Source organism: Oryctolagus cuniculus, chromosome 16, assembly GCF_964237555.1.
Source record: "Oryctolagus cuniculus chromosome 16, mOryCun1.1, whole genome shotgun sequence".
Classification (NCBI taxonomy): Eukaryota; Metazoa; Chordata; class Mammalia; order Lagomorpha; family Leporidae; genus Oryctolagus; species Oryctolagus cuniculus.
This window is the reverse complement of record NC_091447.1, coordinates 3,161,889-3,187,987: the sequence shown is the minus strand read 5'-3', so window position 1 is coordinate 3,187,987 and position 26,099 is coordinate 3,161,889. Positions and strand designations below refer to the sequence as shown.

At 46.4% G+C, this 26,099-nt stretch overlaps 1 long non-coding RNA gene across 1 annotated transcript in view; it reads left to right on the top strand.

The window, feature by feature from the left end:
* Positions 1-5,181: 5,181 nt before the first annotated feature.
* LOC138845845 (uncharacterized) overlaps positions 5,182-26,099 on the top strand; it is a 93,304-nt gene continuing 72,386 nt past the window's right edge. The window contains exon 1 of the long non-coding RNA XR_011383034.1: positions 5,182-11,788. This is a non-coding gene — a long non-coding RNA (uncharacterized lncRNA). The remainder of the gene's footprint in view (positions 11,789-26,099) is intronic.

Here is a 26,099-nt window from a genome sequence, read left to right as displayed (position 1 = left end):
TAAGCATCCTGTTATTGCATGTTTCCCACACTTACTCTTGCTGAGTTGGTAACATGTTTTCCGTGAATCATATATAAATAGGTGGACCGTGGGCGGGAGTGATGAATGAACGCCAGTAATAAGTGGGAGTGGTGAATGAAGGAGTTGTGAATGAATGCCGGTAACAGGGCGGGATATATAAGAGGGTTGGAGGAGGCAAAGACGGCGGGTGTTCGCGACATGTAATGCGAGTCTGCTGAAAAATAAAGTGGAAGCTGAAAAGCCGATAAACGTGTCTGGTGTCTCCGAGGTCTCGCCGGCGTTAACCTATCCGGAAGGTGTACGCCTGCAGCTGAGCTGTCTTGCATCCTGGGAGATGTCTCCATCCAGTCTCTCTGTGCCCTGGCTGCACTGTCTGCCTGCCAGCTGGGGGCTCCCTACTGCTGATCCCTGGAGAGCCTGCCCTGCCCTCCTTCTGGCTCACTGTCCAACCTTCTCCCCTAGGATGCCTGCCCATGCCCCACGGGTACCACCTGATTCTGGGTCTCACCCCATGGTGTCATTCTCCTGTGGTACCCCATTGTGGGACAGACTCTGCAGCTTAGGTGGAGGTCCCTGAATCAGTGACCATGTCAGTATAAATGGAGATGATGTGTGTGACACTGAGTGAGTCAGCCAGGGCCTAAGAAGACCAGACAGTCCTCCTGGACCTGACCCGAGAACCTGACCTTGCATCAGCTCACCCCACATGAGGATCCAAGCAAACCACCTAGGCAAGGCAGGAAACAGGGATGCAGCCCTACAGCAACAAGGAACTGAGGCCACAGCATCCCAGATGGCCCCTTGTAACCTCAGGAGAGACCTTGAGCCTGAAGCATGCAGGCTCCTGACCTGCAGATGTGGCGAGATGATGCATCTGTGTCATAGAACCAGTTGTGCAGGGCAGGCACCACTGCAGGCACCTTCAGGATGGAGAGTCGTGCCTCACACAGTGTGGAGTGAGATGAGCAAGCATCACCTGTTCCCGCTTCTGCGGGGCACCCAGATTTTCCAGCTGTCTGCTCTTGGCGATACTGATGCCAACCAACTGGGAATATCTTTTTTTTTTTTTCCTAATATGGCAAAAAAAAAAAAATCAAAGAGACTGTTGAGTATCCGAACTCCCTAGGAGCTGCATCAAGTACTGTGCAGCCCTTCCATTCTCTGTGTCCTGATGGTGTGGAGTGAGCCCATTTGATAAGTGAGGAAAGGGAGGCTCAGAGCCGGGTAGGAGGTGCTTGCTCCATGGCGCCTGCCCAACGAGTGGAAGGGCCAGGGCTCTAACCCAAGATGGTTAGTTCTAAAGCCAGGCTGTTACCACCAGACATGGGCACAGAAGCTCTTGTTCCCACCCCTCATTAAAGGCACATGGCAGACTGTGACAGGAGCTCCAGGGGACTTGATGATAGAAGGCTGGAGCTGAGGTGGGGGTGTTTGGGAGCTTGTGCCTCTGGGAGTCCCCTGGGAGTAACATTGCGGGGTTGGGGGGAACTGGTGCCTGGCAGCCTCTGGGCAATCAAGAAGTCCAGGCCTTATTCAGAGGGAGAGGTTTTGTGTTTTAACCTGGAGCCAAGGGGAGCCACTGAGGGTCTCAGGAAACCTTTCTTTTTCCCCCTAAAAGAGGGAGATGAGATACAGAGGGAGATCTTTCATTTACTGGTTCACTCCCCAGATGGCATGAAGGGCTGGGGCTGGGCCAGGCTGAAGTGAGAAGCTGGGACATCCAAGTACTTGGGCCATTTTCTGCTGCCTACAGACACATCAGCAAGGAGCTGGATCAGAAGTGGAGCATTAGGGACTTGAATTTGTGCCCATTTGGGATGTTTGCCTGGCATGTGTTGGCTTTACCTGCCATGTCACAGCATTGGCTCCTTGATTTTTTTTTAAAGTGCGTGTGTTAGGTATTTTTTTTTTAAGATTTATTTATTTATTTGAACGGCAGAGTTACAGAGAGGCAGAGGCAGAGAGAGAGGTCTTCCGTCCACTGGTTCAGTCCTCAGAAAGCTCCAATGGCTGGAGCTGGGCCAATTGGAAGCTAGGAACCAGGAGCTTTCTCTCTGTATCCCATGCAGGTGAGGGGCACAAGGACTTGAGCCATCTTCTGCTTTTCCAGAGAGCTTTATTGGAAGTGGAGCAGCTGGGACTTGAACTGGTGCCCATAAGGGATGGTGGCACTACAGACAGTGGTGCCAGCCATGGATTTTTTTTTTGACAGGCAAAGTTAGAGAGAGACAGAGAGAAAGGTCTTCCTTTTTCTGTTGGTTCACCCCCCAAGTGGCCCCTGTGGCTGGCATGTTGGGGCCAGCGTGCTGTGCCAATCTGAAGCCAGGAGCCAGATGCTTCCTCCTGGGCTCCCATGTGGTGAAGGACCCAAGGACCTGGGCCATCCTCCACTGCACTCCCAGGCCACAGCAGAGAGCTGGACTGGAAGAGGAGTGACCAGGACAGAATCTGGCGCCCAGACAGGGACTAGAACCCAGGGTGCCGGTGCTGCAAGCAATGGATTAGCCTAGTGAGCCACTGTGCCGGCCTCGATTTTTTTAAAAAGCTTTGTTACAGGAGGGATTTGTGGCACAGGAGGTCAAATTGCCAGCTTGGATGCCTGTTTCCCCATGAGGGTGCTGGTTTTGGCTGCCAGTATTCCACTTCCAATTAGCTTCCCACTGATGTGTCTCTGGGGGGCACAGGCAGTGGCTCAAGTACTTGAGTCACTGCCACCGGATGGGAGCTCTGCCTCTCTTTCTGCTTTTCAAATCAAATGAAAATTGATGAAAAAAATTAAAAAATATATATATTTTGTCCACTGAGTGGAGATTGACCATGGGGCCCCGGTTCCTAGCTATGGAGATTATGCCTCCCTAAGGGACACTGTGGTTGGCACAACTGGGAGGTGCTCCTGGCTTGGGTCATGTGGGGGCCAGAGATGCTGCCCCACACCCTGCAGTGCCGAGGGTTCCCCGGACCAAGATTGATCTGGGTCCAGTGTCCACGGTGCCAAGGGGAGAGCCCCTGGCGCAGGGGTACAGGAGTGGAAACCCAGAGAACACTGAAGTCCTGGAGAGAAAGGGCTGTTCAGTAAGCAAAGTCATACATCTGGACTCTGCTGTATAGAGGTAACTTGGGTTATGTGGATTCCCTGCCTTGTGCCTCAGTTTCCCTGCCTACAGTGTGGGCACAGTTGTCCCTTCTTCGAGTTATCAGGATTGCAGAAGGTGGTCCTTGTCAAACCCTGAAACCTGAGCCTCTGCACCTTCACCCTCCTAGCTGCTGTGGACACCATTACTGTGTGTCACTTGTGAGGAGAGGGAGCTGGGGTGGGATCTCCCTTCCCAGCATCCCTGGAACTTCACCCAGGTCATCTTATCCAGGTCCTTGGTTTTTAAGGCTTAGAATTGCATGATTTCAGACCTGAGCGTAACCTGAGCTTGTGGGGAATTGCAGGGTCAGGACTGGGCGTGTCCATGGTGAGATCACCCTGGACTTTCCCCTTAGTTGGTTGACCCTGCAGGAAGTGAGCAGAGAGGTGGAAAGCCCTTGCTCCCCACCTCCTCCTCTTCTGTCACCTGAGTTCACTGGGCTTGTTCCTGTGGGGAAGCAAACGCCACACTGCAGGGCTGTGTCTGCATTCCTAGGGAGATACACAGGGCATCAGCCTTGTCCTCTGCCGTGCAGTCCCGTCCTGTGCAGCAGAAGCACAGAGACCCCTGCTCCGTCAGCTGTGACTCACACTAGTCCGTCCCTGCCCACTGCCCTTGTCCCTGCCTCCCGGCCTCTGACAACTGCCGTTGTACTCTTATCCTCCAGGGCATCACCACTTTCCAGATTCCACGTGTGAGTGAGGTCATGTGGTGTTTCTCTTTCTGTGCTTGGCTTATTTCACTTAACTCAGTGACTTCCAGATCCTCCCATGTTATCACAAATGACAAGATTTCAACCTTTTTTATAGCTGAGTAGTATTCCTATGTGTACATGTACTCCCCCCACCCTTTTTTTTCTTTTTCCATCTTTTGGTGGGTGGATGTGTAGGTTGTTTGCATTTCTTAGCTACTGGGAACAGGACTGCAGTAAACATGGGGGCACAGATCTCTCATCCACAGACTGACTTCCTTCCCCTTGGATGTACACCTGGTAGTGGGGTTGCTGAACTGGATGGTAGGTGTAGTTTCTCTTTTTTGAGCAACTTCCTTACTGCTTTACTAGATATACATTCTCACCCACAGAGTGCCAAGTGTTCCCTCCCCTCCACAGACATCCTCACTTGTTATCTTTCGTCCCTTTGGTATCCCATTGTGGTTTTGCTTTGCATCTCTCAGAGATAGTGATGAGCATTTCTGTCCAGTACTTCACAGTTTCTGTAGTTCCCTCCTGTGCCATGGAACAGGAGAACCACTTACATATCTTTAAGCAATGTCTATTTCTATCTACAGCCATTTTTAAGTCTGAATTACTTGGTTTTTTTTGCTTTTGCTGTTGGGTTGTGTTTTATATCGACTTTACTATCTGCTATGTCAGATGTATGGCTTGCAGATATTGTTTCCATTGCTCTACAAAAGCTATTTAATTTGGTGAAATTCCACTTGTCTGCTAGTTGGCTTGGTATCCTGTGCTCTTGGGATCTGATCTAAGAAATCCTTGCCCATTGCACTGTCCTGAAGCAGTTCCCCTGTGCTTTCTTTTATTTGTTTCAAAGGCTCAGATCTTACATTTCAGTCTTTCTTTCTTTTTGATATCTTTTTTGATACCAATATTAATCACCCACAGCATTGATGAGTATGTTCTGTGCTCATTATGACCAGGTTTCCTTCTAGGTTCTTTTCATTTAATCAATTTGTTCTTCCCAACAGTGATATAGAGTTAGGTCCTGTGGTTAACCACTGTCTTGCAGTTGAGGATCCAGAGGCAGCGTTCCACAAATGATAAGTCTGTTTGGTTTGTAGCACTCCTTAAGTCTAGTGTTTCTAGACTGCCTAGATGATCTGTCCATTGACAGGTGGGATGTTGAAGTCCCCAGCTCCTATTGCTGTAGGGTCTCTACCTCCCTTTAGATCCAATGTTGTTTGCATTACATGCTTAGGTGGTCTAGTTTTCAGGTGCATGTATGTATTTACAGTTGTTATATCCTCTTTTTGACTGATTCTTTTATCATTATATAATGTGTCTGAAATGGATTTCTTCCAGGCAGTATATTTTGTGTTGGTATTTATCCATTCAGCCAGTCTGTATCCTTTAAGTGGAGAATTTAACCCATTTATATGCTAGGTTCCTTTTTTTTATTTTTTGACAGGCAGAGTGGACAGTGAGAGAGAGAGACAGAGAGAAAGGTCTTCCTTTTCCATTGGTTCACCCTCCAATGGCCGCCACAGCCGGTGCACTGTGGCCGGCGCACAGCGCTTATCCGATGGCAGGAGCCAGGTACTTATCCTGGTCTCCCATGGGGTGCAGGGCCCAAGTACTTGGGCCATCCTCCACTGCGCTCCCGGGCCACAGCAGAGAGCTGGCCTGGAAGAGGGGCAACTGGGACAGAATCTGGCGCCCCGACTGGGACTAGAACCTGGTGTGCTGGCGCCGCAAGGCGGAGGATTAGCCTAGTGAGCCACGGCGCCGGCCCAGATACATGATTTTAAAATATTTTGTCTGAATCTCTGTGTTCTTTTTTCACTTTGAAAATGCGTTTCTTGAATTAAAATTGTTTGAGATTTGGAGAAATTATCATTTATCTTTTTATTATGTATCATAGTTGTGATGTACTCATAATCTGCGAGTCACTCCAAGTTAGAAAGATTTTGTAAATTGTCTAATTGATTTATATTTTTGACTCTTAACATTTATGTTTTAGATGCTTTATTTTAGGTTTCATTTTGGAATTCATGAGGTGAAAAACTACATGAGAGGCATGGAGGATCATTTTCTGCCAGGGCCACTGGGTGTGTAGAGCATCATTTGCTGTGTTTGTAAGTCTGCCCAGATGCTCCCTTCTCTAGGCCTGCTCAAGTCTCCTGCATAGATGCACAAGTCTAATCAGGGGTGAGTAGACAGAAAGGACTTTCTCTTTGTTTACTGATGTAGCACAGGCCCCCACGTGCACAACAACCTCTAGATCACCAGGGAAATTCAGAAGACTTTCCAGGTCCAGACATCTGTCTTCCTGGTTCTGCTCTGTGAAATTGAGGGTAGCACGCTGGGTTTTGGGAAAGTCCTGGGTGCCAGAGCTCTTGCTGGTGCACATATGTCTGTTGGGACCACTTCAGTCCACCTGTAGGTAGGGGAGCTGGTCTCCAGAGGTCAAAAGTGTCCCTCAGTACATGTGTATCACTGTGTTCTACCTGTGTGCTCTCTGGGACTGACAGGTTCTTCGTCTGTAAGCCAGAACCACACAGCAGTGGAAGATTATGAAAGTGTGGGGTGCACTTCCTGTATGGAAACAGAGCCTGTTCCAGTGGAACGTGGTCACTGTCCTTGGGACATCCTTGTCTCCATCTTTCCAGCCAAGACCACCCATCTCACCTGCACAATAGACCATCTGGGTCATATGGGGTCCTGGACTAGGCCCCCTCGGTCTCCAGTGCAGTGAACAAATCCCTCCACTGCTTCTTGTACCTGTGACCCATTGTTGAGCACAGGGACAGAGACTGTGATTGCTTCTGTGTGTGTGTGTGGCCCCTGGACCCAATCCCGTGCCCTCAGTTAAGAACTCCTTACCCATTCTCTGTGCACCCCTCATACTGGAAGCTGGGAGCTCCCAGTGTGTGCAGGGAGGTGCAGTGCATCGCATTCCCTGTCCCGGTGATGGCTGTGGTCAGGACTGCCATTTCATTTCACAGATGAGGACACTGAAGCTCAATGAGAACACCCACTGCAGTGCTGATCGTTGGAGGGCCAGCACTGCTCCAGTGGGGGTATTGCTTGAAAGTCAGGACTCTGCTCCACCGCAGCGTGAGGTCAGGTTCCAGGCCTGGCCCTGACCTTTCTTCATGACTGATATAGCCAAAGTCATCAGGCCCCACTGCCTCCACTGTGAGATGGTTATTTGCGGACCCCCTGGGGTCTATCTGGGCCTTTACCAACAGTGTGTTCCTGAGGGGGACAACAGGTGGTTTGTGCATGCTGGGAAATGCCCAATACTAATGGCTATTTCCCTGTTGTGGGAATGTCCTTCCGTGAAGGATTAGGGACAAGCTCATCTGCTGGGGTTGGTGCTGACGGTTGCAGCACTGGTGATGTAGAGTGGTTTAGATTGCACAGGCCAGTGCCTCTCACCTGTGGGGAGCTCTCCTGTCCCCCATCTAAAGCCTGGAAAGATGCTATTTTAGTGTACTCTGTATAGTAAAGACATCATGTGAGAAGTTTCTGGGGGGAGTTAAGCTGCATCTGCTGCTGCTTTAATATTTTATTTATTTATTTGAGAAGTAGAGTACAGACCTAGAGAGGGAGAGACAGGTGTTCCATGTGCTTGTTCACTCTCCAGATGGTCACAGCATCCTTACTTGGTTAATTGGAGGCCAGGGGCCAGGAGCTTCTACCAGGTCTCCTATGTAGGTGCAGAGGTCCAAGGACCTGTGCCATCTTCACTGCTTTCCCAGGCCATCAACAGGGAGCTGGATGGAAGTGGAGCAGCCAGGACACAAGCCAGTGCCCATATGGGATGCTGGTGCCACAGGTGGAAGCTTTACCTACTACTCTACAGTGCCGACCCAGTAGTTAAGCCACTTTCATCTAAGTTTGGGGTCAAGTTTTTTTTTTTTTTTTTTTTAAGATTTATTTACTTCACTGGCAGAATTACGGTAGAGAAAGAGTAGAGAGAGAGACAGGGAGAGAAGGCTTTGATCCACTGGTTCAGTCCCCAAATGGCCATTATAGCTGGTGCTAAGCCGATCCAAAGCCAGGAGCTAGGAGCTTCTTCCAGGTCTGCCACATGGGTAAAGGGTTCAAGCACAAGGCCCATGTTCCATTGCCTTCCTAGGCCTTAGCATAGAGCTGGATCGGAAGTGGAGTAGCTGGGACTCAAACCGGTGCCCATATGGTATCTCGGTGCCATAGGCGGATGCTTAACCTACTGTGCCACAATGCCAGCCCTGGATTTCTTTTATTTTCTTGTCGGTTTTTTATTTGAAAGGCAGAGTTAGAGGGAGGGATAGGGAGAGAGATACAGAAGGACGACTCTGATCAGCCGATTTAATCTCCAAAATGCCCTCGCTGGCTGGGGCTGAGTCAGGCTGAAGCCAGGAGCCTGGAACATCTCTGGGCCTTGCACACAGGTGGCAGGCACCTGAGCACTTGGGTCAACTTCCGCTGCTCTCCCAGGTATGTTAGCAGGGAGCTGGAATGAAAGCAGGGCAGCCAAGACCGGAACTGGGGTTCTGAAGTGGGATGCCGGCCCTACAGGTGGGGCTTTACCCTGTGGGCCCCAATGCCAGCCCCGTAGGCCTAGGTGTCTAAAACCTTCCAGGGGTTCTTGTTAAAGGATGGAACTGCCTCTTGGGACCCCTGTATCAGAGAGAGGGGAAACCACGTTGGAACTGGTCCCCGAGTCTACCTTCCCGACCTGCATCAGAACTCAGGATCCCTGTTTTAGTTTTTTTTCCCATGATTTAGGTGGAATTGAGCTGTCCCAAGGGTATGTGCAGGTAGGGAGGTGACACTCAGAAGGAGAGGATGTGTAGGACTCGGGCGATGGGGAAAAGCAGGCAGAAGCAAGGAATGACGGGAACGAGCCAGGCTGGTACTGGAGGAGCCTGTCCTGTGTCATGGTTGGCATGTGACACTGGGAAGGTCTTGCGGGCATTTGTGAAGTGCGGGGCGGGTGAATACAGCAGAACATGAACCCTGAGAGTGCAGATGACCCGGAGGGGAGGGGCCTGAGTGGGTCCCCTAGTCAGCATGTGGGGCAGTAGCTGGGCACAGGGCAAGAATGCTCAGGATGAGAGATGACTCTGAACTTTCTTAAAGCACTTTTGCATGGTGACACAGGAGAACATGAATGTAACTGGGAAAAGCCAAGCTGTCAACATAGGCTTACCACACACAGAACATAAAAACTGGGACAGGAACCTAGCTGTGTGCTGTAACATCCTGTGTGGCAGGTTGCTGCCAGGAAGAGCCTCCTGCAGTCCTGAATGCCCCAAGGGTGGTTGTGATCTGGCCTTGGGGTCTGGGCCTGCAAGGAGCCTGACCTCATGTCCTCTGCTGTTCTGAATGTTGATGTCTCAGATCTGAGTGCCCTCCCATGTGTCATCTGCAGCAGGCCAGTGTGGGGAGCACAGTTCCCTTGACCTCTCCATGCTAGAGCTGCGAACCTGAGCTACTAGGAACTCTCATGTCACGTGCACCTAAGACTACTCACTATTCCAGGTGGACTGCACCTGGGTTCCATTGAAGTGTGCAGGGCACAGACTGGTGGTGATCTGTGACATTTTCCAGAAGGACTGTGGGGGGACAATGATATCACTGGGTGTGATGCAGGCCATTCCCAGGAACACACACACAGGTCAGCATTCCTGTGCCCCGGCTTCCTCCTCCACAGGCACCCCTCAGCCCTAGTGGATCAGCGGACAAACTGGATACAAAAATCCCCAGCTTGTGAACTGTTGGGGAAACTCACACCCTTCCTGATCCCTGTGCTCCCTGCTGTGCTGCCCTCTTGTTTGCCCACAGGGTCATGGGGGCCCACAGGCCGGGCTCACGTTGGGGAAGGGAGTCCTAATCTGGGTTCAAAACAACCCTGACCGGGGTGAGGCTTCCTTCTCTGGGGGTTCCTCATCTACAAAGGGGAGAATGCAGTACCTCCACATGGCTGAGACATGAGGCCCAGTGCTCCTGGCCAGGGGCCCGGAAATCCCAGGAGCTCAGGGAAGGAGCAGTCCTTGGGGACTGCTTGGGGACATCCTCTGTGTCATCAACCCAGCCAAGACCCACCCATGTCCCCTGCACACCAGGCAGTCTGGGTCACATGGGGTCCTGGACAAGGCCCCCTCTGTCACCTGTGCAGTGAGCAAATCCCTGCTCTGCTGCCACTGGCAGACCCATTGTTGATCACAGGGACAGAGACTGTGACAGATGTTGTTTGAGTGTGCCCCTGGACCTGATTCTGTTCCCTCAATTGAAGCCCCAACCCACTCCCTGTGCACCCCTCATCCCGGAAGCTGGGGGCTCCCAGTGTGTGCAGGGAGGTGAAGTGTATCGCATTCCCTGTCCCAGTGATGGCTGTGGGCAGGGCTGCCATCCCATTTCACAGATGAGGACACTGAGGCTGCAGTGAGAACACCCACTGCAGGTCAGTTCTGTCTGACCTTATGGTCCATGTCCCTGACCATGAGGAGATGCTGCCCCAGCCATGACAGTGTCTCCCTGTTCATTGCTTACTTGGCCTTCCCAGCGTTTGGTGCTCTTTGTCTGATGGACAACCCTGGCTCTGCCCTGGGGAGGTGCCAGTGTCCTCTCCAGAGACTCTCGGTCCTTGGCATTGGGGCCATTGTGCAGTGAGATTTGGGTGGGGAGGGCATAGCCTGGGGAGCTCGCACGGTGTGAATTGTACATTTCACAGTGGGTAACAAATTAAATTTCATTGAGGTACAGGGGCAATAAGGTAGAGAAAAGGAACACAATGGGGAGGAGTAAAGAGAAATAAAGGATCACGGGGGCAGGGAAGGGCAGGTGTGGCACTGGGGCTGAAGCAGAAGGGACTGCAGGAGCTGGGACTGAGGCTGGGGCCAGTGCTGCGTCTGGTGCCCCTGCAGCTTCCTTGTCTGTAGCTCGGGACACGGGGCCCCTGGGCTCCACTGCCCCACACACCCCTGGCTCCAGGCCCACCATCCCCAGAGACTCTTGTGTCAGGGCCTCCACTGAGCCCTGCTCAGCCCCCGGGGACACAGCTGTCCCCCATGCATCCTTGTGCCAGGGCTCATTGTTGGAGGGCCAGCACTGTTCCAGCGGGGGTGTTGCTTGAAGATCAGGGCACTGCTCCGCCACAGCCGTGAGGTCAGGTGCCAGGCTTGGCCCTGACCTTGCTTCCCATCTGGAACAGACAGATCCATTGGGCCCCACTGCCTCCGCTGTGAGATGGGCATTTGTGGACCCCCTGGGCTCTATCTGGGCCTTTACCAAGATTAAGTGACTGAGGGGGTCCTCAGGTGGTTTGTGTGCCTGGGGGAATGCCTGATACGGGGGCTTCGGAGCTGTGGGCGAGTTTGACCACTCCCCCACCACACACAGGTCATCGATGAAAGGGGGCTGACACACGTCCAGGCTGCTGGCGATCCCTAGCCTGCTGTGGTGTGCCAGTCACGAGGCTGACCTGTCCTGGACCTAGTAGACAAGAGCAGAGATTGGCAGGAAAGAGGGAGTCCCAGAGATCCCTACAGAGCCAGCAGCTCTGGGCTTCAGGCTGCCTCTGCCTCTGAAGTCCAGCCTCCCTCCTCTGAGGGTGAAGTGGCCCCTTGCCCCCCCACACCCAGGGGCCTATGGGCTCCCAGTGGGGTCTCAGTGGCTGGTCTTTTGGCTGGCCTCAGGTTTTCTTGGCTGGCAGAGACCTGTCCTGCTTCCGGACTCACCCTGGACTTTTTCTGTTTGACGCGCCAGGTGCATCGGGGGTGATGGCTGTCCCAGTGTCCCCACCACTGGGCAAGGCACGTGCAGCAGGGTTTCTTGGGACCTGGGCTTCGGCATCGTGGGAGACAACACAGGAACATCTTCCTATGATACTCTTATCCAAGTGAGCTGGCTCAGACTCAACTCTGGAATGTTGGGGTTGTTGCTGGGCCCCCCAGGTCTCCAGGTGAGGTAAATTCCTGTGGCTCCTCAACTGAGTCCCCTCCTCTCACACAAGATGTCTGCAGAATCCCAGTGGGTGCTGCCTGCTGCACTTCTAAGCCATGCCCTGTGCACACTGTAGCCCTGTTGGCCCTGTAGCACAAACAGAGGGAACGCTTGCCACAGCAGGTACAAAGGTACAGCCTTCATCACAGCTGGGCTAGTCCTGCTCCCCCGTCCTTGCAGGCTTCTGTCCCTGCAAGGTCATTGTCCCTCTCAGGGCACCCCATCCTCCTGTCTGGTCCCTGGGGATCGTGTCCCAGTGAAGCTGGCGCCCTCGCCTGCCCAGATGTGGACAATGAGAAGCAATAGCTCCCATCATACCCTGGGTCCATGAGCCGCTCCCTGTGCATTGGGTGCCCTGTACCAGCCCCTGAAGTGTGGCTCCTCCCACCCACAGGCACCTGGAGAGTGGTTCCTCTCTTAAGCCCAAAACTGGGATACAGATGCCCAGACTCAGTGGCCTCATGTGTAGCTCTTTGTAGCTGATGGTGGCTGACTCCCCGAGTACCCATCTCACAGCTCTGATGTGCACACTGAAGGAAGCCCATGTGTGTCCCTGATGGTACTGCAATATCTAAGGCTTGACCCGTGCAGAGTGGCTCTGAGACACAGCCTGACTTCTGGGGAAGCTGGGGACAGGGCCATGCTCTCTGAGGACCAGAGGTCCTCAGCCTGGATTCTCCCCATCAGGGTGATGACTCTTTCAATCCCTGCCCTTTTTGATTGTTCCCCAGACTCCTGGTGTTGCACGTGTTCTGTGTGCACCACTGATCTGAGCCCCTCATGCCACTGGTCACGCCATTCAGCCCTTGCTAGGTTTGTGGTGACATGCAGAGTGACCGAGGGACAGGACTCCACCCATGAGTCCTTGGGGCACTCCTGAACCTCCTATTGTCTGCTTGTCCTGCCCTGTGTCTCAGTGGGCCGAACCCTGTGGAGTCTCCAGCTCTGTTCTTCCTAGATTGCCTGCCTTCAGCTGGTTGTAGATACCGGGGGTGGGGTTGGAGCAGGGTGGGGTGGCAGGGAGATGGTAAGCAGTAGGGTATGGTCACCCCAATGTTGAAAGCTAGGGTTGGACATGGGGTCAGCTCCTTATTGAACACCTTGAGAGCTGAGCAGGGAGCCCACCTCCCTTACTGCCAGCTCCATGGCCTGGGGCATTTCATTGTCAGTCTGTTCTCTTTGTCCTTTTTTAATCCATGTGAATAAAACAGCCTTCCTCCTGGAGCCTGCCCCAGGAATCCTGTGGGAGAAGCAGCTTCCCAGTGCCCTTGAGCTGTCAATCAGAGCAGCTGCCACAGGGAGGGGTGCAGAGCCCTCACTGTGCACAGGAGAAGGGAAGGCCCTTGCAGGTAGCAGGAGGGCCTGCAGAACTCGTCTGAGCACAGTACTGAACACAGAGACTCAAGTCCCCGTCCCCACCTGTGCCCAGCAGCACTCTCACATAAATTAATAAAATCCTAAGGAAAAAAAAAGAATTGGAGAAGTGGCTTAACTTTACCCAGAGATGTATGTATTTGAAAGGCAAGGAGGCTAAGAGAGACAGATCATCTCCCATTACCAGTTCACTCCCCACATGCCTGCAACCTTTGGGCCTGAGCTATGGCACAGAAGAAGCCAGGACCTCAGCCTGGGTCTCCCCGTGGGTGGCAGGGTCCCACGTACTTGTGCCGTCATCCACTGCCTCCAAAGTTGTGCATCAGCAGGAAGCTGATTTGGAAGGAGAGCTAGGACTTGAACCCAGCTCACTGATGTAGAATGTGGGCATCCACGTGGCGTCTTTTTATTTTATTTTATTTAGTGAATATAAATTTCCAAAATACAGCTTATGTATTACAGTGGCTTTCCCCCCCATAACTTCCCTCCCACCCGCAACTCTCCCCTTTCCCACTCTCTCTCCCCTTCCTTTCATATCAAGATTCATTTTCAATTCTCTTTATATACAAAAGATCAGTTTAGTATACATTAAGTAAAGGTTTCAACAGTTTGCATCCACATAGAAACACAAAGTGAAAAATACTGTTGAGTACTCGTTATAGCATTAAATCACAATGTACAGCACATTAAGGACAGAGATTCTACATGAGGAGTAAGTGCACAGTGACTCCTGTTGTTGACTTTACAAATTGACACTCCTGTTTATAGCATCTGTAATCTCCCTATGCTCCAGTCATGAGTTTCCAAGGCTATGGAAGCCTTTTGAGTTCACCGACTCTTATCATATTTAGACAAGGTCATAGTCAAAGTGGAAGTTCTCTCCTCCCTTCAGAGAAAGGAACCTCCTTCTTTGAAGACCCGTTCTTTCCACTGGGATCTCACAGAGATCTTTCATTTAGGTCATTTGTTTATTTTTTTGCCAGAGTGTCTTGGCTTTCCATGACAGAAATACTCTCATGGGCTTTTCAGCCAGATCCGAATGCCTTTAGGGCTGATTCTGAGGCCAGAGTGCTGTTTAGGACATCCGCCATTCTATGAGTCTGCTGAGTATCTCGCTTCTCATGTTGGATCGTTCTCTCCCTTTTTTATTCTATCAGTTAGTATTAGCAGACACTAGTCTTGTTTATATGATCCCTTTGACTCTTAGTCCTTTCATTATGATCAATTGTGAACAGAAATTGATCAATTGGACTAGTGAGATGGCATTGGTACATGCCGTCTTGATGGGATTGTATTGGAATCCCCTGACAAGTTTCTAACTCCACCATTTGGGGCAAGTCCAATTTAGCATGTCCCAAATTGTACATCTCTTCCCTCTCTTATTCCCACTCTTATATTTAACAGAGATCACTTTTCAGTTAAATTTCAACACTTAAGAATAACTGTGTATTAATTACAGAATTCAACCAATAGTATTAAGTAGAACAGACAAAAAAAATACTAAGAGGGATAACATATTAAGTTGTTCATCAACAGTCAGGGCTATGGCTGATCAAGTCACCGTATCTCATAGTGTCCATTTCACTTCAACAGGTTTCCTTTTTGGTGTTCAGTCAGTTGTCACTGATCAGGGAGAACATATGATATTTGTCCCTTTGGGACTGGCTTATTTCACTCAGCATGATGTGTTCCAGATTCCTCCATTTTGTTGCAAATGAACGGATTTCATTGTTTTTGACTGCTGTATAGTATTCTATAGAATACATATCCTATAATTTCTTTCCAGTCTACTGTTGATGGGCATTTAGGTTGACTCCAGGTCTTAGCTATTGTGAATTGAGCTGCAATAAACATTAAGGTGCAGACCGTTTTTTTTGTTTGCCAATTTAATATCCTTTGGGTAAATTCCAAGGAGTGGGATGGCTGGGTTGAATGGTAGGGTTATATTCAGGTTTCTGAGGAATCTCCAGACTGACTTCCATAGTGGCTTCACCAGTTTGCATTCCCACCAACAGTGGGTTAGTGTCCCTTTTTCCCCACATCCTCTCCAGCATCTATTGTTGGTAGATTTCTGAATGTGAGTCATTCTCACCGGGGTGAGGTGAAACCTCGTTGTGGTTTTGATTTGCATTTCCCTGATTGCTAGTGATCTTGAACATTTTTCCATGTGTCTGTTGGCCATTTAGATTTCCTCTTTTGAAAAATGTCTATTGAGGTCCTTGGCCCATCTCTTGAGTGGGTTGTTTGTTTTGATGTTGTGGAGTTTCTTGATTTCTTTGTAGATTCTGGTTATCAACCCTTTATCTGTTGCACAGTTTGCAAATATTTTTTCCCATTCTGTCGGTTGTCTCTTCACTTTCCTGACTGTTTCTATTGAAGTACAGAAACTTCTCAATTTGATGCAATCCCAAATGTTAATTTTGGCTTTGACTGCCTGTGCTTCTGGGATGTATTCCAAGAAGTCATTGCCGGTACCTATATCTTGCAGGGTTTTTCCAATGCTCTCTAATAATTTGATGGTGTCAGGTCATCGCTTTAAGTCTTTAATCCATGTTGAGTGGATTTTTGTGTAAGGTGAAAGGTAGGGGTCTTGCTTCATGCTTCTGCATGTGGAAATCCAGTTTTCCCAGCACCATTTATTGAATAGACTGTCCTTACTCCAGGGATTGGTTTTGGATCCTTGATCAAATATAAGTTGGCTGTAGATGTTTGGGTTGATTTCTGGTGTTTCAATTCTGTTCCATTGGTCTATCCATCTGTTTCTGTACCAGTACCATGTTGTTTTGATTACCACTCCCCTGTAGTATGTCCTGAAATCTGGTATTGTTATGCCTCCAGCTTTGTTTTTGTTGTACATGATTGCTTTAGCTATTCGAGGTCTCCTGTTTCTCCATATGAATTTCAGCATTATTTTTTCCAGATCTGAGAAGAAGGTCTTTGGTATCTTGATTGGTATTGCATTGAATGTATAAATTGATTTTGGGAGAATGGACATTTAGATGATATTGATTCTTCCAATCCATGAGCATGGAAGATTTTCCCATTTTTTTGGTATCCTCTCCTATTTCTTTCTTTAAGATTTTGTAATTCTCATTGTAGAAATCTTTAACATCCCTGGTTAAGTTTATTCCAAGGTATTTGATTGTTTTTGTAGCTATTGTGAATGGGATTGATCTTAGAAGTTCTTCCTCAGCCATGGCATTGCCTGTGTATACAAAGGCTGTTGATTTTTGTGCATTGATTTTATATCCTGCTACTTTGCCAAACTCTTCTATGAGTTTCAATAGTCTCTTAGTAGAGTTCTTTGGGTCCCCTAAATAATCATGTCATCTGCAAAGAGGGATAGTTTGAGTTCTTCCTTCCCAATTTGTATCCCTTTAATTTCTTTTTCTTGCCTAATAGCTCTGGCTAGAACCTCCAGAACTATATTGAATAGCAGTGGTGAGAGTGGACATCCCTGTCTGGTACCAGATCTCAGTGGAAATGCTTCCAACTTTTCCCCATTCAATAGGATGTTGGCCATGGGTTTTTCATAAATTGCTTTAATTGTATTGAGGAATGTTCCTTCCATACCCAGTTTGCTTAGAGTTTTCATCATGAAAGGGTGTTGTATTTTATCAAATGCTTTCTCGGCATCTATTGAGATAATCATATGGTTTTCCTTCTGCAGTCTGTTAATGTGGTGTATCACATTGATTGTTTTGTGCACATTGAACCATCCCTGCATACCAGGGATAAATCCCACTTGGTCTTGTTGGATGATCTTTCTGATGTGTTGTTGCATTCTATTGGCCAGAATTTTATTGAGGATTTTTGCATCTATGTTCATCAGGGATATTGGTCTACAATATCCCTTTTCTCTTTCAATGCTGCATCTTTTTCTGGCTTAGGAATTAAGGTGATGCTGGCTTCATAGAAAGAATTTGGAAGGATTCCCTCTTTTTTTGATTGTTCTGAATAGTTTGAGAATTGGCGTTAGTTCTCCTTTAAATGTCTGGTAGAATTCAGCAATGAATCCATCTGGTCCTGGGCTTTTCTTTGTTGGGAGGGCCTTTTTACTGTTTCAATTTCCATCTCAGTTATGTGTCTGTTTAGGTTTTCTATGTCTTCCTGGTTCAGTTTAGGTAGGTTGCATGTGTCCAGGAATCTATCCATTTCTGATAGATTTTCCTGTTTGCTGGCATACAAGTCCTTGTAGTAATTTCTGATGATTCTTTTAATTTCTGTGGTGTCTGTTGTTATGTTTCCTTTTTCATCTCTGATTTTATTGATTTGGGTCTTTTCTTTTTTTAGTTAGTTGGGACAATGGGGTGTCAATTTTGTTTATTTTTTCAAAAAACCAGCTCCTCATTTGGCTGATTTTTTGTAATGTTTTTTTGGATTCAATCCTGTTGATTTCTTCTCTGATTTTAATTATTTCTCTTCTCCTACTAGATTTGGGTCTGGTTTGCTGCAGATTTTCTAGATCCTTGAGATGCAGTGAAAGCTCATCTATTTGGTGCCTTTCCAATTTCTTGATGTAGGCACCTATTGATATAAACTTTCCTCTTAACACTGCTTTTGCTGTATCCCATAAGTTTTGGTATATTGTGCTGTTATCCTCATTTACTTCCAGAAAATTTTTGATTTCTCTTTTGATTTCTTCTATGACCCATTGTTCATTCAGGAGCATGTTGTTCAGTCTCCATGTGTTTGCATATGCTCTAGGGATTCCTGAGTTGCTAATTTCTAACTTCATTCCACTGTGGTCTGAGAAGCTGCATGGTATGATTCTAATTCTTTTGAATTTGCTGAGACTTGCTTTATGGCCTAGTATTGTTGGATTCTTTATTCAGTGGGGGATTAAGCCTCTGTTTATAAAGTAGATTGAAAGTATGTCAACACAGAAATTAAAAGAAAAAAAGGAGAGGAGGGAAGTATCAGCATTGCTTAAAGTTGTATATAAAATATAAAAAATCTGTTCTGTTTATATAAACAAATAGAAATCTTAAAGTAGTGAAAGTTATTAAACTACAGTGGTATATAATTCCCATCAATTAGTTTAATAAAGATTTAAGTTTAGCAAAACACTGTATTTGTCCTAGGCACATATCTACAGAAGTTATTTGGGGGTTGACTTCAGCCTAAGAAGCTGAAAACCAAGGAAGAAGATGACACAGAGGGAAATGCAGAAGAATAAACCTCAGTGTCCAAACGAGGAGGAGAACTGGGAAGCTAGTAGCTCAGATTACAATGTGGGACAATCATAATATAGGTCAGCAAGGCTGTTAATATTTGGGGTTAAAGGAGAAAACAGAAACAACTAAGGGCAAGGGTGCAAAACGAGTTAGCAAAATTGTAGGAAATGAGCTACAGTTCATTCAGATCACATGTTCACATGTGATTTTTATTAGACAAGATAGAGCTGGAAATTGTTGGTAGCTAAGACTATGTATGGATTAGATCTGAGCTTCAAAGCACATGACAGCAAATAATACCAATGATTTAAAAACATAAGGCTTTATTCTCTTCGACAAATGAAGTTGCATGTTCAGAGTTCCCTAGAATTTTTTAGAATTCACTGAGGCTGGATCCACCCAGCTTTCTTTGCTATCCCCACCGCATGGCCCTTCTTTCATTCCACCCAGCAGGAAGGAGAAAGTGGAAGCAGAGTACACAGCCATTCTCTCATGGACATTGCTCATACCATTTCCTTGTCTTGTTAAAATTTTTATTTAAGAGACAGAGCATGAGGACTTCCATTCTTTGACTCACTCCTCAAATGCTTCTGATGGCCCTAGACCAAAGAGTGAAGCCTGGAGCTGAAAATTCAATCTGGGTCTCTCGCACGGGTGGCAGGGCCCCACTTGAACCATCACTGCTTCCTGCCAAAGTGCATATTAGCAGGGAGCTAGAACCAAAAGCAGAGGCAGATGTCAAAGCCAAGCAGTCCAACATGAAACCTGGGTGTCTTAACCAGTGTCTTGATCACTGGACAGAACAACTGCCCTGCTCACTCCATTTCTATGTACCTCTCATTGAAGGAAAGGCATGACTGCACCTAAGGGAACTCAGCACATTGTGATTGCTAGGAAAGATTTAGGGAGGGGAATATTTGTGAAGAAAAATGGGACAGTGAACTGGGGACTACAGGAAGCTTTGTTGATAGACCCCAAAGAGAAGACATTTTGGTAGTAATTCTTACAGGCCTACATGGCCATCTTTTATCATGTATTGTGTTTTCTATTAGAACTTCCATGGTATGTGTAGTCTTTGAAAAGCTTGGGAAATGTATAGTATGATACACTATAGATGAATTTTTTTTTGCATGAAAGCATGTTAAAATTCCATTTTTCTGTGAACTTTTGAAGTTCCTTTGTATTTGGGAAGATGGAAAGCAAAGATCTTCAGAAAATAGATTTTCTTTTTCTTTCTTTCTTTTTTTTTTTTTTTGACAGGCAGAGTGGACAGTGAGAGAGACAGAGAGAAAGGTCTTCCTTTTCCGTTGGTTCACCCCACAATAGCCGCTGCAGCTGGCACGCTGTGGCCAGCACACCACACTGATCCAAAGCCACGAACCAGGTGCTTCTCCTGGTTTCCCATGCAGGTGCAGGGCCCAAGCACTTGGGCCATCCTCCACTGCCTTCCTGGGCCACAGCAGAGAGCTGGGCTGGAAGAGGAGCAACAGGGGCAGAATCCGGCACCCCGACTAGGACTAGAACCTGGTGTGCCGGTGCTGCAGGCGGAGGATTAGCCTATTGAGCTGCAGCGCCGGCCAAGAAAATAGATTTTCTAAGGACATTAGATTTTTGTAAGGGCTCATCAGTATATATGCATACATATTAGTATATAAAATACTTATACATTTGTATATTACTATTCATTAATGCACTTTTAATTTTTTTAAAGATTTTATTCATTTATTTGAGAGGTAGAGTTACAAGGAGAGGGAGAGACAGAGAGAAAGATTTTCTATCCACTGGTTTGCTCCCCAATTGGCTGTTTTAGCTGGAGCTGGGCCGATCCAAAGCCAGGAGCTTCTTTGGGGTCTTCCATGCAGAGGCAAGGGCCCTTGCAAGCACTTGGACCATCTTCCTTTGCTTTCCCAGGCACATTAGCAGAGAGCTGGATTGGAAGAGGAGCAGCTGGGACACAAATAGGTGCCTGTATGGGATGCCATCACTGCAGGTGGAGGCTTAGCCCACTGCACCACAGCGCCAGCCCCATTAATGCACTTCTGATTTGTGAAGTACAATTTCATAAAACTAAATTCGTTCTAGCCCATTGCCTGCTTCATCAAGTTATGTGCAAGTGTAACTGTCCTGGTTTGCAGAAGATTGTAGTTTGAGATGGTCTATAGTAACTTCTAATTTAAGAAAATGCAACCTAATAAAAGGCTTGTAACCATCACCATATTTTATTGAAAAGATTTGTGTCGTTCATTCTTGACTTTCTTTCATAAGCTCTAACTTGTTTTCTTTCTGCTTGAATTCTTCAATTTTATTACAATATTATCCTGCAGTGTTTTTACTTCATTTTTTTTTACAAGGCACTTTATTATTGTGTTTGAGGCAGAATGGGTAGAACCAGGAAATCCAATAACAGCTTTCTCTCTGTGCAGCCAGGTAGGAGTTAGTGGGGGTTAATCACTATGATATTTAGGAAGTGTAAAAATGCCTCAAATATAGGTATGAAAGGGCTTCCAGGTTGCATTGGTAGTGGACTTTATATATTTATTTGTTCTTTGACTATATATTTCATTTTGCGTTCTTCCTTGAAATGACAGGAAACTTATCAGTTTCTAGCTGGTTTCTGTTTTGTAGTTTCCTTGAAATACTAGTTTCTTTTTTACCCCTTTATAATCTGCTGTCATACATTTCTGGATTCCAGACTATTTTAAATTTTGGGCTAACATGAAATACCTGTACATTTTTATAGGATACAGTGTGGTTTTCCCATAGATACACACAGCCTAAACCAATCGCATCAGGCAATTAGTCCTTCCATTTCCATCATCAGGCATGAACTATGGTTACCCTGCTCTTCTGTGGAACACAAGAACCTCTTCCCTTCACCTGGCTGCATTTAGGAACTCGTCCAATCTTCAGTTATTCACTGTTTTACTGATGATTTCTTTAGAATATTTGGTTTCCCTTCTTGTTTTTTCCCCTCTGGATACTTAACATTTTAGTTATCTGTGGTCAACTCTTTGAATCTGGAATGGTACTGTTTTCCTCTTGTTTCTTCTCATTCTATGATGAATAGGACATTCTGAGTGCTTCCCCAGGCATTTTTTTCAGTTTTCTTTTACATTTATTTTTAGCCTGCTATGGGGCCATTAAATCGAGACTTCCTCTGAGTTAATCCTGAGTTTCTGTGGATTATCTCATCATCATATACAAACATAACTGCTAAACAGAGAGTCCCCATCTTGGCTTGGGTCACTCTCCCTGATCTTTCATGAACCGCACGGAGAACTTTGAAGTGCTGGTTCTTCTCCCCACTGATGGCCTGTGGCAGGAATGTAGGCAACCAGAGGTTGGGCGAGGGGTGTTGATGGTCAGGCATCATTGCTAAATAGCTGTGGCATTGTAACCAATGCGGAGTGCCCCACCAAAGATGAAATACTAACTTTGTTTGGTGCCAAGTGTGATGAGGTAAGGCTACTGAAATAAGTTCAAGATTGCAAAACATTAGACTACCTTCTGACACCTAGGAGCATGATAATCTTAGAATAGGCAAGCTTTTCCTTTAAGATTATATTTATTTATTTAAGAGGTAGAGACAGAGAGAAAGGTCTTCTGTCCGCTGGTTTACTCTCCAAATGGCCGCAACAGCCAGAGCTGCTCTGACCCGAAGTCAGGAGCTTCTTCCTGGTCTCCCACGCGGGTGCAGGGTCCCAAGGACTTGGGCCATCTTCTACTGCTTTCCCAGGCCATAGCAGAGAGCTGGACAGGAAGTGGAGTAGCCAGATCTCAAACCAGCGCCCATATGGGATGCTGGCGCCGCAGGTGGAGGATTAACCTACTGCGCCACAGCGCCGACCCCTAGGCAAGCCTTTTTTTATAAGGAGAAGTAATTGACACTCTGTAGTCTGTGGGTTTCCTTTGGGCCGGGAAAATTTGATATGTACTATGATTTACCAGAATTAGTGTTTCTGGACCCAATATGAATGTAACCTCAACTGTGGATACAGAGAAGACAAAGCAGAACTTCCAGTCTCTACAGGAATACAGAACGAGTAGGAGATGCAAGAGAAAGGAGAGAAAACATAGATGCTGCTAAATATCTATAATTCTCTTTATATACAGTGTGCAGTTTGCTTTAGATTAAGCTATAACCCAGATGTTAATAAACAGTGCAAAAGTCCAGAGATAGCCAGCTGGAGATTGGATCAGGAAGTCCATAGATGGCTAAACAAGTGCTTCTGTTTGTTATATCTTGATTGGCAGCCAATAGGGGGGAATTAGAATATCAATGATCAGAAGTTAACATTTAAAAAAAATGCTCCCAGGTTTTAATAACCTTATTAATTTTCATTTACTTAGAAGGCAGAGAGAGATACATGGACACAGATTTTTCCATCTGCTGGTTCATTCTCCAAAGGGCTGCAACAGCCAGGGCAGGCTGGGACAGGTTGAAGCCAGAAACATAATCCAGGTCTCCTAAGTGAGTATCAGGGACCCAGGAACAAGCACTTGGTACCGGCATGGGTATGCATTAGTAGGAAGCTGGAATCGGAAGTGGAGTTGGGACTTGAACCCACACATGGAAGTCACAGCTGCTTCATGAAATTAGTTTTCAAGAAAACTGATTTCATTGAAAACGTGCCAGACATACTCTACAGACTTACATGCAAGTAGAATAAGAAACTCTTTTCCTTCACTTAGTTCCCAAGCCTTGGCCCCTACATGGTCCTTCTGGCCAGTGATTGATTTGGGAAGATTTCAGTTTGTCCAGAGCTGACTACTGCACTAGGCCCTGCTTCTGGAAGTCTGTTGTAACAGGTATCATCAAGGGGGTCTGATGACTTGACAGAACTGCATTTCTGTGAAAATACATACAGATCGTATATTCTGCTTATTTTTTTGTGACTGCTTAATCATTGATAAGTGCAGATGGATTTTGTATAAGACACTCATGACTTGATCAGTTCTTATTCAATGGTTAACTTCCAAACTGACTGCAGAAAACATGACAAAGTGTGCAGCAGTGCCCATTCCTGTTGTTTAACATTTCTGGTTTGAAGAAAGAAAAGCACGTTACTTTAAGTTTTTCCCCCTTTGATTATTAAGGGTGAATCTAAGTTTTCAGTGTTTGGCTGTGTGTACTTCTGGTTTTGTTAACATTCTTTGTTGATTTATCTTGGAAATAATTTTTTGAGCTTGTTTTTTACTCAGGAAAGTTTTTAGTCGATTTGTTTCTTTGTACTTGCCAAGTTAAAAAAAATTTAGATTTGTTCCTTTGCTTTTGAGCTTAGACTTCTTTTTTTCTCCTGTAATTGGCAATTTTGCCTATTTAATACTGCTTTTTTATTATGTAATTTATAAGGGTTTTGTGTGTGTGTGTGTGTGTGTGTTTTGTGTATGTTATGGCATTTAAGATTCTGGAATTGTTTCTGAACTATGCATCAGACAAATATTGTCCCCTGTTCATTCTCTTAGAAGACCTTATTTATTACATACTTAATTCCTAGGCATTTGAGAATGCTTTGCTCTTCACATCATCAGACCTTCATAGCATGTTTCTTTTTTTTCCCCATTGTTTTTAAAAGATTATTTAATTATTTGAAAGTCAGAGTCAAAGCGAGAGTGGGAGAAAGACAGAGACAGAGAGAAAGATCCTCCATCTACTGATTCACTCCCCAGATATCCACAACAACCAGGGCTGGGCCAGGCTGAAGCCAGGGGTTTTATCTGGGTCTCCTATGTGCGGTACAGGGTCCCAGACACTTTAGCCATCTTCTGCTGCTTTCCAGGCCATCAGCAGGAAGCTGGATCAGAAATAGAGCAGCCTGGACACAAATCGGCACACCCATGGGATTTCAGTGCCACAGGCAGCTTTACCTGTTACTCCACAATGCCATCCCCCTTTTGCCTATTTTTAAATTTGGTTGTTCGGTTCTTTTGTTGAATTGTAGAAGCTGCTAATATATTCTGAATATTGATCATATATATTTGTCATATATATGATTTGCAGATATTTTCTCACATTCCATAGTGGCCTTTTTACTCTTTATGTGGTCACACATGTTTCAATATTTGGTAGCATACAGACTTTTTACACCCATTACTTTTCTTTTTCAAACTTTTCTTTTTCATCTGTTATGTTAAATCTGGAAGTAGTTTTTGTCTACTTTCAAAAGAAGAACCTCTTGAATTTTCATGTAATAGTTTTATATTTATAAATGTTAACAGGACTAACATTTCAATAATATTCCATTTCCTTTTCCATGAACATGAAATATTTTACCATATATTCAAATTGTTTAATAACTGAGGAAAGAGTCATGGTTCTTGGGTATTTGTTTAAAATGTTACTTCTACATATTTTATCTTTTATTTTAAATATCTACTGCTGACGTGACAAATACTGATCTTTTTTCTGTTTTGTGTGTATCTGATTTACAGCAGGACTTTCTTATGATATCTAGCAACCTTCCTATTATAAATTTTCTAGATAGATTTTTTTTTACAGGCAGAGTGGACAGTGAGAGAGAGAGAGACAGAGAGAAAGGTCTTCCTTTGCTGTGGGTTCACCCTCCAATGGCCGCTGCGGCTGGCGCGCTGCGGCCTGCGCACCACGCTGATCTGATGGCAGGAGCCAGGTACTTCTCCTGGTCTCCCTTGGTGTGCAGGACCCAAGGACTTGGGCCATCCTCCACTGCACCCCCGGGCCATAGCAGAGAGCTGGCCTGGAAGAGGGGCAACCGGGACAGAATCCGGCGCCCCAACTGGGACTAGAACCCGTTGTGCCGGCACTGCAAGGCTAGCCTATTGAGCCACAGCGCCAGCCCTCTAGATAGAACTTTATCCCTCTTTTTCATTGCAGACAACTCCATGCTTTGCTTCAGATTTTATGTACTTTGCCAGAACTCCTAGAAAAATTCTGAGATTGTGAACATACTTTGTCTGCTCTAGAATTCTAGACTTTATGCATGGGAGTGCCTCATAGTTTCTGTAAGGACATGGCTACTGACTTTAGACAAGTTGATATTTTTGCATAAAAATAGAATGCCATTTTATTTTAGTTTTTTTTTTTTTTTTTTTTTTTTTTTTTTTTTTGACAGGCGGAGTGGACAGTGAGAGAGAGAGACAGAGAGAAAGGTCTTCCTTTGCCATGGGGTCACCCTCCAATGGCTGCCGCGGCCGGCGCACCACGCTGATCTGAAGCCAGGAGCCAGGTGCTTCTCCTGGTCTCCCATGGTGTGCAGGGCCCAAGGACGGGCCATCCTCCACTGCACTCCCGGGCCACAGCAGAGAGCTGGCCTGGAAGAGGGGCAACCGGAAAAAAATCCGGCACCCTGACCGGGACTAGAACCCATGTGCCAGTGCTGCTAGACAGAGGATTAGCCTAGTGAGCCGCGGTGCCGGCCTTTATTTTAGTTTTTAAAAAATATTTAAAACCAAGAACTGGACTGAATTATCAAAATGATTATTTGCAGCTGTTGGGATGATCAAATGTTTTGCATTTTTTGATGTAATATTTCACATGAAAAGAGTCCCAGCTATTAAACTTCATTTTCCAAGGAGATATTTTCAACATGAACACTCACTGAACTCCAGAATGTGTAATACTCCATTAAATCTCTTGTACTGAGAGCATAATAGAGCATATTTTAAAAGGGAATTTCACCTTTTTGCTTTTATTAAAGAATTTCTGATTCAGATTGTAGATCTAGAAAGCAAGCTTAAGCA